This window comes from Dipodomys ordii, unplaced genomic scaffold, assembly GCF_000151885.1.
Source record: "Dipodomys ordii isolate 6190 unplaced genomic scaffold, Dord_2.0 Scaffold4, whole genome shotgun sequence".
Taxonomy (NCBI): domain Eukaryota; kingdom Metazoa; phylum Chordata; class Mammalia; order Rodentia; family Heteromyidae; genus Dipodomys; species Dipodomys ordii.
The window spans coordinates 7675493-7686323 of record NW_012267220.1 but is presented as its reverse complement, the minus strand read 5'-3'; positions in this window follow the sequence as shown (position 1 = coordinate 7686323).

Genomic DNA, 10831 nt, shown 5'->3' with positions numbered 1-10831 from the left:
CCCCCGCCGCCGCCGCCGCCGCCTCCTCCTCCTCCCGGCCTTTCCCCCACCCCGGCCGCAACGCCCGCCGTCCTCTCCGCCTCCAGATCCGGAACTCCCCTCTCGGCGACACCTCCCCGGCGCCTCCCGCCGCACCCCTCCCTCCGGCGGCCTCCGCAGCGCTCGGGCCGGCCCGCCCGCCTGGCTCGCCGGGCTTTCCCCACTTTCGCTCGCTCCCTACCTGCCCTTTTTCCAGATCCGCAGTTCCCTCCTCTCCTCCACCCTGCGCCGCGTCCGTTCCTCCCCACCCCCCACCCCCGGTAACTAACTTAGTACTCCCCCCCCCCCCACGCCTGGACCCACCGCTCCGCGCCCGGGAAAGCCGAGCCCCAAACTTTTGTGGTCATTCAGGATCGGATCTCCGCCCTGAAGGCCTGTGTCGTCCCCCCCTCCACCCCCCCTTCCGAGGTCCCCCTCCCCGTCCCGGCCCCCGACCCAGGCTCTCCCGCCGGCCTGGAGGCCGCCGGGCCGCCCGCCGGCCTCCTGCTGCCCACGGCCCGAGCCCCCCCAGCCCGAGGCTCGCAGGAAGCCCCGCAGGAAGTCGGGGCCGGGCCGGTCGCCGCCGCAGACCTCCACGTGGCTGATTGATCGCCGGGAGGGTTTATTGTTACTGATGGGTCGATGGATTGATTGATCCTCACACAGGCCCGAGTGAGGTGTGCCAGTCTCGCTGCCCCAAGGTGCTCCCAGGGAGCACCCTTCCCCCTAAAGCCAAGTAGAAGAAGGCGGTGTTTGCCGTGTCCACGGGCGGATAAGTTTCTGGTGGGAGGAAGGAAGGCAGCTTTGTGGATTCTTAGAACTGTTCCCCCTCTGCTGCCGCCCGCTCAGCTTTGCAGGTGCCTCTCCCTGAGGAAACACTGTGCCCATTTCCTACTACAGATGTCAATCACCATATCTGTCCGCACCGCTCTGTAAACTGCCTGGTTTAAACAGGATAATTAGATTCTTAAAAAACAAACCTGTCATCACATGGTGAGCTTTGGTTATCCCCCCCCCCATATCACCTCACATTTGCATTTCTTTCCCTCCTACTTAAGCACGAGCAAAACCTGATTGTTAACGGTGATTGAATCTTACATGTGTGCTCTCATTTTCACAGAAGAGACAGATTTTAGAACTGATCTTTTAAGAAGATAAGGCTGTGGTGAAAAGCGGCTTAGGGGTTGGAGGCGAGGCTCAGCTGGCAGAGACTAGCTGATGAGCTAAAGAGGCAGGTACTGAGTTCAAATCCCGATCTTGGACCTAGAATACAAAGAACATAGCTAGATGGGTATAGCATAGAAAATGACCCATCTCCACTGAAATGCTGGTGTTGGTTCCAAGGCCCAGTTAGTACACTGAGAAGATCATTGACTGTCACTGATCTATCCGCCTGTGGTGTTTGCAGAGACTTTGAAATACATATGAAAGGCCACAAAGTTAGAAACTGATGAATAGTTACATGGTTGTAAAAGCCCAAGTTTCTCTATTTACAAGAAACTGAAAGTAGACCTTAAAATACATGTCCCCTTTTTTTTTTTTTTCAATTTTGCCGGGAGGCAGCCTTTATTAAGTTGACAGAACTCTTTAGAAAATGAGGCAGTGCACTCAAAGCTTAGGTCAGGAAGAACCACACTTAACCTATGGGAGCTCAAAGCTTTTATCTGCCAAACAGTGATTATAATACTTCACAATATTATCAAAAAGAGTAATTGAGGCCAAGTACATATGCAAATATCAAGTACAGCTTGTGAATGGAGGATGTCTTTGTGTTTGGGTACAATTCTTGCCCGAGGAGCTGATTACTCTGAACTGGAGTTGTTATGGTAGGGTGCCTCAGGCCTGTCTAGGCCAGGGAAGTGTTCATTGGGCAAGAGAGTAAAGGCTAGAACCTAAAAGAGGAGGGGGGTAGGGGAGGGAGGTGGAGGTGATTAAGAGAAACAGCCTCCTCCAGGTGGTAAGGGTATATAATGGCACCCACAGCTCAGAGGTCAGCTGGATCTCAGAACCAAGGCAACTGGAACAGAGAATTCTTTGAGTACCTAGTGTGTGCAGGTTGCTTTACATTTGTTATTTCCTCTCAACATCATGCTGCCTGAGATTGCTATGAACCTTTTGAAACCAGGATTCAGAGCAGGTTTTCCAACCTCAACATTCCTGTCACTACATACATCATCTTTGTCAAGTAATGATGACTATAATCACTTTATATAATATATGCATTATAATATTACATACATATTACAGAAATAAGTGCTCCCAGAAAGGAGGTAAAATAGGCCTAAAGATTTTTATTTTTGAAATTTCCCCAGATGTCACCTCTACTGAAGAGAAACCCTCCCTAAGGAATTGTGTTGTTCCTTGGGCTATACTCCTCTGGGGCTCTTCCTGTGCCCAGCCTCCCTCCCTCCAGTATCGAAGTTGAAAATCTTAAATCACTAAATGTAACTTGCTTGCCTTCAGGCCTTTGTACAGGGAGTTCTTTTCAATTGAAATATCTTCTGGCACCTTAACATCCAGCTTAGATGTCAGTTACCAAAAGGTTTTTCCAGACCCTTCCCCCACATTTCTTTCCACCAAAACAGATGGATAGCATGGGTAACCTGCTAAGATGTTTTCAATACACTCTCACATTTTTCCAGATAAATTGCCACTGTGTTGTAATTGCTTGATTTGTTTCCCACCCTCAGATAAAACTTACAAGAGCCTGGAGACTTGTCTATCTAGTTTATTATTGTATCCTCTCTGTCTGATGTGCAGAAAAGGCTTAATAAACATGTGGGATGGACTGCGGAGTGAATAATTAGATGGAAAAAAAAAGGGAACATAGAACTTACAAGGGAGGTCAGGCCACTATTCTGCTTCACTTCCATAGCTATTACTTAATTAGAACCATGATTATTTGGTATCTGATTGCCATCATTACTGGTCAATTGTTTCCCTCTTAACTCAAAATCTTACTAAGGCTGCTCAGAACTAGAAAGTGATCATTTTCATTTAAATTCATATTTTTGCAGTGATTGAAATGATGTATACAGAGTGGTGTATACATTTAGCTGCATACTCTAGGAATGCTTTAGCTGGGTACTTCTGGCCTCTTGTAAGTTTCTTCCCAGGCTGTCAATGGATCTACCATCATCTCTTAGCTTCTCGGGGCCTGAAGAATCTGCTTCCAAGTTCTTTGGCATGACCCACAGGAAAGCTTCAGTTCCTCTCTGGCAGTAGGAGATTTCTGTTCCCCATTACATGGGCCTCTCCATAGGGCTGCAGGTTGACACAGCAGCCTGATTTCCTACATGAATCATGTAGTGCAGAATCAGCAGACTACACAAGGATGTTCATACTAATAATAATAGGTAGGGGCATGGAAAGCTATTTGGAAGCTTGTGAACAGAGTTGGTAATCAAATATCAGGGCCAAAATACTTGTTTTCCATTTATTGTAAAAATTCAGTTACCCATGATAATATACTGGAGTCTTTCAACAAAAAAAAATCCATATCTTAAGTAATTGCTTATTTGATTATCTGGCAAAGAAATAACTTGGAATACGATCTTCATCTGTGAAAAGAAGGCATTGAACCAAATAATCTTTAACATCCTTTCCAATACTGAAGTTCTGAAATTAATCTATGATATTAATATGTGGTTGAGATGTAGATTTGTATTTTTATGTGGAATACTTACAAAGTTAAACTCCGCCTTTTACTTATTTGTTTTTTTCCTGACATAGATAACTATTTCGATGGTAGGCTTTGTGGATCATTCCTAAATTCTACTCATCTAGAATAAAAAACTTGTCAAAGATTTCCATTTGATGAGGTTAATGGTCTCCTACAGTGTTGTAAAGGAAAACAAAAATTGCTTATTTAAAGGCTGCTTGGATTTTACACTGTGGAACACTACCTCTTCATAAATTGGACTCCCACAATTTAGAGTGCTCTTCTGACTTAACCATTTATTTAAGAGGTGATTGAAATGTTTATCTCTTACCACTCTTGCTCAAAACCTATTCAACAACAGCTTTCCCATTGCTGTTAGAATTAAGCCCAAATTCCTGAATTTATTATCAGCACATCTGTGAGCATGCCTCTGCTGATCTCCATGGCCTCATGGCTGGTCAGTTACTTCTTCTTTTTCCATCTTAAGAACCATAGCCATTGTATTGCTTTCCTTTTGGAACAGGTCAGGTTCTCTCACCTGTAGACCTTTGTGTTGTTCCCTTTTCTAGGATACTCTTGGTGTTTCTACACCACCTTCTCCCACCAAACTCTTGTTACTCCTTCAAATTTCAATCTGTATGTCAATTCTTTCAGAACTCTCTGATTCTCTCCAGCCTCTTCTCCTTGCTAGATTGAGTCCATCTGTGCTCTCCCACCAGCCCTTAGGTCTCTTTCAGAGGACATATAACTCTACTTTGTAGGTGTTTGTACAGCTATCACCTTTATTGGAGCAAGGATTTTCTTTTGTCTTTTTTTTTTGGTAGGACTAGGGTGTTGAACTCAGGGCCTTGAGCTTGGTGGAGGTCACTTGACCACATTTCCAGTCTTCTTGTTTTACTTTGTTTTTCATATAGATAGGATCTCACTCTTTTTTGCGGGGGGAGGATTGTCTGGTCGTGGGGCCTGAACTCTGGGCCTGGGCGCTGTCCCTCAGCCCTTCAGCTCAAGGCTAGCGCTCTACCACTTGAGCCACAGCACACTACCGGCATTTTTTCTTTTTGCTTATGTGGTGCTGAGGAATCGAACCTAGGGCCTCATGCATGTAAGGCAAGCGCTCTACCACTGAGCCACCTTCCCAGCCCAGGATCTCACTCTTGTGTCCCAGTTGGCCTCACACTGTGGTATATGTAGCTTAGCCTTCCAGTGAGCTGGCCTCACAGGAATGAGGCACCATGCCTGGCCAAAGGCTACATTTCTTAGAAGCTAGGACCATTTTCATTTGTCAGTGGCTATTAGAATGCTGGCCATGTCTGCATAAGCAAAGGGAGCAGTGTTGGAGAGAGTAAAAGTATATTTCATGTGTTCATGTGTACAACTATAGAGAAGATTGAAAGCATACTTTAACAAGTATCAGCGTCTTAAAAGGCAATTATTTCTAATTATTTTAATAGAAATATATGTGAGTAGTTTTGCCTTTACTTGGTTGGGTGGAAAAGAAGCATAAACTGTTGTACATCTTATCTGGCCAAAATGAGTAATATGATTCCGAGATGAACTGATAGGTATTTCAAGCTAAATTACTGCTCACTGAAAGAAACGTATGCTAGCCAGACTTCCACCAACTTTCATGTGAAAATCTGGTACTGACAGACCTAGAACAAACTAACTTGTCTTTTCTTAATATTAATAATTATTAATTATCTGCCAGCTATGCCCAGAACCTCAGTCTTTAATGTGAGATCTGATGCTTAAAAGGGACTTGTCTTTGTTTTGTTACAGCCATTACTGTCTTAGAGCATACCATTTGTTCAAGGGGCAGAATGGAAAGATGCTAATGTCAGGGCCAGACTGAACTCTGGACCACACTGGACACATTTGGATAGCCAGAATCTTGGCAGAGATGTGAAAGTACTTTTATGTAGGGAAACAAGCCAAAGAGAAAGGAGCTTATCCAATGCAAAAATCTATAATTTCACAAAGCAATCCGACAGGAAGAACAAAGCACTTGTACCATCTTCATCTTCTGAATGTCTGATTTGTTCAAAGAAGATGTGTGTGTGTGTGTGTGTGTGTGTGTATGTGCACACGTGTGCATGTGTCACAGTCCTGAACTTAGGTCATGGGTGCTGTCCCTGAGCTTTATTTGCTCAAGACCAGTGCTCTACCACTTGAGCCACAGCTCCACTACTAGCTTAATTGGAGATGAGAGTTTCACAGACTTTTTTCTGCCTGGGCTGGCTTCAAACTGCAATCCTCAGATCTCAGCCTCTTGCATAGCTAGATTTGTAGGCTTGAGCCACCAGCACCAGGCAAGATTGGGTTGTTTTTAGTAAAAAATTGTTCCTACCAGCCTTTGTAGACATTTCTAGGGACACAGTTAAATATAAATGAAGATATCTAGAGACAGACTGTGGAGAGATTATCCCAAATAATCCAGGAGTTAGACATTGGACAGGCTGTCAATTCCAAACATTTGTTTTCCCTCTACACTATCCTGCATCCTGCCGGGGAACGGAAATTTCATCCTTTTATTATTTTCTAAAAACTGAATGATGAACAAGTAAATCTTCTCTTTCATTCCAATACACGACTGTATATTCAATCATTATTTGTAGAGCCACATCAGGGAATTGTAAGCCAAGAGTGTTGGTCTGCAGTGGGGCATTCAGAATACAGCCGTTTAGATAAATATACCTTTGGCACATTACAAAACCTTGAATTTCAGTTATACTTCATTTTGAAGAGTTGATTTTGAGGACTAGGTCTTGTGGGATAGTTCTATTTTCTCAAGCTATATAATATGACTGGTTAATAAATTATTTTCTATCATCCTTATTGTTTACAAACCTTTCTATTTATTCAACCTGGTTTCTTCGAGCATGTATGGCATGCTAGTCATTGTTGTAGGTGCTAGAGATATACCAATGAAATAATAAACCAGACAGTACCTGTCTTCAGGAAATGAGATGATAAATCAAACATTCATTTCGTTATCTTTACTACAATAACTCTTACATCACTTATGTGCCAAAGCATTGTCCTAAGAGTTTGCAATGATTAATTCATGTCTTTAGGTAGTAGATAGGAAGAAACATGCTATGGAATAAAAGGGAACAGGGAAATGTGATATAGTATCCTGGATTGAGGATGAGAGAGATTTCTGCTTTAGAAGTCACAGAAGATCTCATTGAGAAGATGGCAATTGAATGAGCCCTGAAGGGGATGAGTTAGCAAGCCAAATGAGAGGAGAGGGCTCCAAGCAGGCAAGTATACAGGACATGAGCCAAGAATGTTTTTTCTTATCTGGGGAAGACTTGAGGTGAGCTGCTGCTGAGTCCCTGAAGGGGAAAGCTTTGCATCTTAGTCCTGACTGTGGCTGTTAGTCAAAGAGAGACGGGAGAGACCTGGAGCAGTTTAGAGCAGACCCAGCCATGATTTAACTTTTTATCTAAATAGGATCATACCCTTTGGCCTCTAGATGTCCTTGTTAGGGGGAGTGGGGAGAAGGGGAGGAAAAAGAATAGATGAGAAAAAGCAAAAGCAAAGACTAGTTAGAAAGCCATTTAGATTGTGGTGCCAGAAACTGGAGTTGTAACAATGGCAGGAATTAGAACAGGTCAGAATCTGGATAGATCTGAGTATTCTTCAACTGTTATGGTTCCAAATAATTTAGTTTATTGTTTTGCTTCTAGACTCTCTGTATGTAGTTAAATTAATAACCTGTAAAAGCAACTCTTTAAATGCTCTAGCAGTACTTATTATTTAAAGAAGTCATGAGTACAATTACTCTATTTAACATCTTTTGTTTAGACTTTCATATAATACAATATATTTTCAAGTGGAACAACCTGTATTTGGAAATTAAATCTTCCATGCAACAATAGCAATTTAGGTCCAGGATTAACTGAGCTGATAAAAAAACAATGGCAAGCACTAGGTAAAATGTTTAATCTTCTGAAAGGTGCCTACGGGGTAACAAGAAAACAAGAAATACTGAGGTCACAGACTGAGGAAAAGGGGTGAGCTGAGCCGCTGTTTAGCTGCTTTTAAATGAAGGGCTCTGGCTAAATCGGAGATACATGAGGATCATTTGTATTCTCAGTTTGTGGGTTTAGGAACAAAACAAATTCAGGGCCAACCCCAAAGTAGTCTAATGGGATTGCAAAACCTAAGATCCCCAAAGGACTCTATTCTGAAGGTGAGAGAGAACGAAAAGTCCATTCCCCCTTATTCCTTGAATAGAAACCCTCTTTTACACATACCCACACAACCATCCAAGGAACTAGAATCAGGATTTGATTTTCATGATGGTTTGCAACCAGAATTTGTACTACTTGGGTGGTTTGAAAACCCAAGAGTTTAGTTAAAAGTAGGTTCAGACCAATCTATATCATAAAGCATCTGTAGAGCAAATACTTTATTTTGAAAGCACTCCTGCACTTCACACTTTGAAAAGTGTTCAGTTCTTACAGTCTTTTTTTTTTCTCTAATGTGTTACTCACAGATGAAAATCACAGAACACCTGAAGCCCCATGAGGGGGATTCAGCAGAAACAATAAGCTACAACACACAGTGCATTAAACAGAGCAGTAATACTGCCCAAGAAATAAGTGGGCTAAAGATTTAAAGAGAAACTTCTCTGAAGAGGAAAGAAGGATGGCCAATAGACACATGAAGAAATGCTCAACCTCCCTAGCCATAAGACATGCAAATCAAAACAACATGGAGATACTACCTCACCCCAGTTAGAATGGCTAGAATCAAGAACTCTAATAACAACAGATGCTGGAGGGGATGTGGACAGAAGGGAACCCTACTGCATTGCTGGTGGGAGTGTAAACTTGTTCAACCACTTTGGAGAGTAGTATGGAGGTTCCTCAAAAAACTCCACATAGAGCTCCCCTATGACCCAGCAATCCCACTTTTGGGCATTTACCCAAATGATCATAAACAAGACCACACTAAAGCTACCAGCACAACTATGTTTATTGCAGCCTTATTTACCATAGCTAAGATATGGAACCAACCCAGATGCCCCTCAGTAGATGAATGGATCAAGAAATGGAATTCTATGCCTCCATCAGAAAGAATGACATTGCCCCATTTGTTAGGAAATGGAAAAACTTGGAAAAAATTATATTAAGTGAAGTAAGGCAGGCCCAAAGAAACATAGGTCCCATGGTTTCCCTTATTTGCAATTACTAGTATGTGTCTGAGATAAGCAGAAACTGTCAGATAAGATGATGTTAGGTGAAATGAAACTCCAAGATAAGGACTCAAATGTTTTTCTATCTTGCTATTATTTCTAACATATTTATAAGATGATTTCTTGGTTGCTTTGTATGTCTCTCCCCCAGGTATAACCCCTGTTTTCACCGTATTTGATGTGGGTATAATTTGTGGGGGGGGGGGAAGGGAAAAAACAAATTGTTTCAATAGGGATACAGATGGACCCATTGCAACAATAAGATGTACAAGACATTATGTCGAAAAACGAACTTTACAACTTTGGCGGGGGCAGTGGGGTGTGGGGGTAGGGAGGTGGGAAAGGATGGGAAGGAGAAACAAAGGAGGAGGCAACAATGCTTGATAAGAAATGTACTCATTACCTTGCCCATGTAATTATAACCCCTCTGTACGGTATTTTCACACTAATAATAAAAATAGCAGTTATAACTATGGGGCACAAAAGAAAGTATGTTTAATATATCTTAGATTTCAAGAAGTCATAGAATCAGACATTGAAAAGATAACGGATGCGAGACGCTGCGCAGCTGTTTTCTGTTACATGGTCACCCAGACTCATCTCTCTCACCCGTTCCTCTAATATGTCTAAAAGAAAGGCGTCGTTTAGAACTTAGATGCTTTCATTTTCCTTTGTTCTCAGGTTTGAATCTTTGCTTGGATGAAGCCATCATAGGCATCGGGCTTTGTTCTCGTAACTCCACGCTGCTCCCAGGGCCCATGGACACCTTCCTGCAGAGACTCCTCGTGGTTCCAGGAAAACTCCACCCCTGACCTTATCTGAAAGTACAGGATGGTCACCATCAGGATACCCCTACCAGAAAACCCCAACAGGACAGGGCAAAGAAATCCCAAAGAAGGTAAGTCTCACCTTGGAATATATAACCCCTCCCCCCCCCCCTTCTCAGTCCCTCTGCAGCCATGCTTAAGAGAGCCTGAGCGGGTCTGCTGAGGTCTCTGCCTTCTTTCTCTCCTTTCGTCCTCTACATCTTTCCTAACACTTACGACTCAGTTTCCTAACAAAAACCTAGATTAATAGTTCCCACTGCTAGGAAATGGAGTCTTGAGGGTATCAGAATAAAGCAGAAAACGACTTCAACAGACCAGATCGACTTGAATGGAAAGTTGAAGAGGGATGCCAGGATCAACTGAGCAGAGTCAGGAGACCCAGGCATGGGTGTGAAGGTGGGGACTTAAATGGGGGTAATGGGTGGGGAGGGGCAGGGTCCCAGGTAGCTGGAAGGCTCAAAGAGTTGTGTGAATTTACTATACAGGTCTGGCTCTGGGAGCTTATTGTTTGAATAAGCCTCCTGCCCCAGTCTCTCAGACTATCACCTGAGAAGGCTGGGGAAGTGCGTTTCATATTGAGATTAAGATTCTGGGCTGGAGAATTTGGGGAAGACCCCTGCGCGCCAGGGAGGGTAGTCAGAGCGCCAAGCCAGGGGAACAATATTGAGTTCTGAGAACAAAGCAGATTCCCATCACCCACGCCTGAACGTCTAGCCCCGGTTGTCTTTTGAGCAATAGACCTACGGGACATTTCCCATTAGTTGTCCCTTGGGTACTTCCAAGAAAGGAATTCTAGAAAGGAATTCATGCATTCCCCCACCCCTCCATGAAATTTTCTATTCTTCTAGGCTCCTGATTCAGCCTTTGGCATTTAAGCAAGACGTTTCTGTGACATCTTTCATAATTTCTTCTATTTGTTCCCCTTTCTGGATTTGGATGTTATCAAATCAGGACAGCTCTACCACTGACACTTCCTTTTTTACTTCTGCTGTAACTCACAGTCCCTTGCAGTCTCTTTGCAGTTCCACTCTCCAGCCTCTTGTTTCTTTAAGCCAGGATCCTAGCCCTATCGGATTATTTTTTTCTCTCTCAAATATAAGTTCAATCATGTCACTCCTG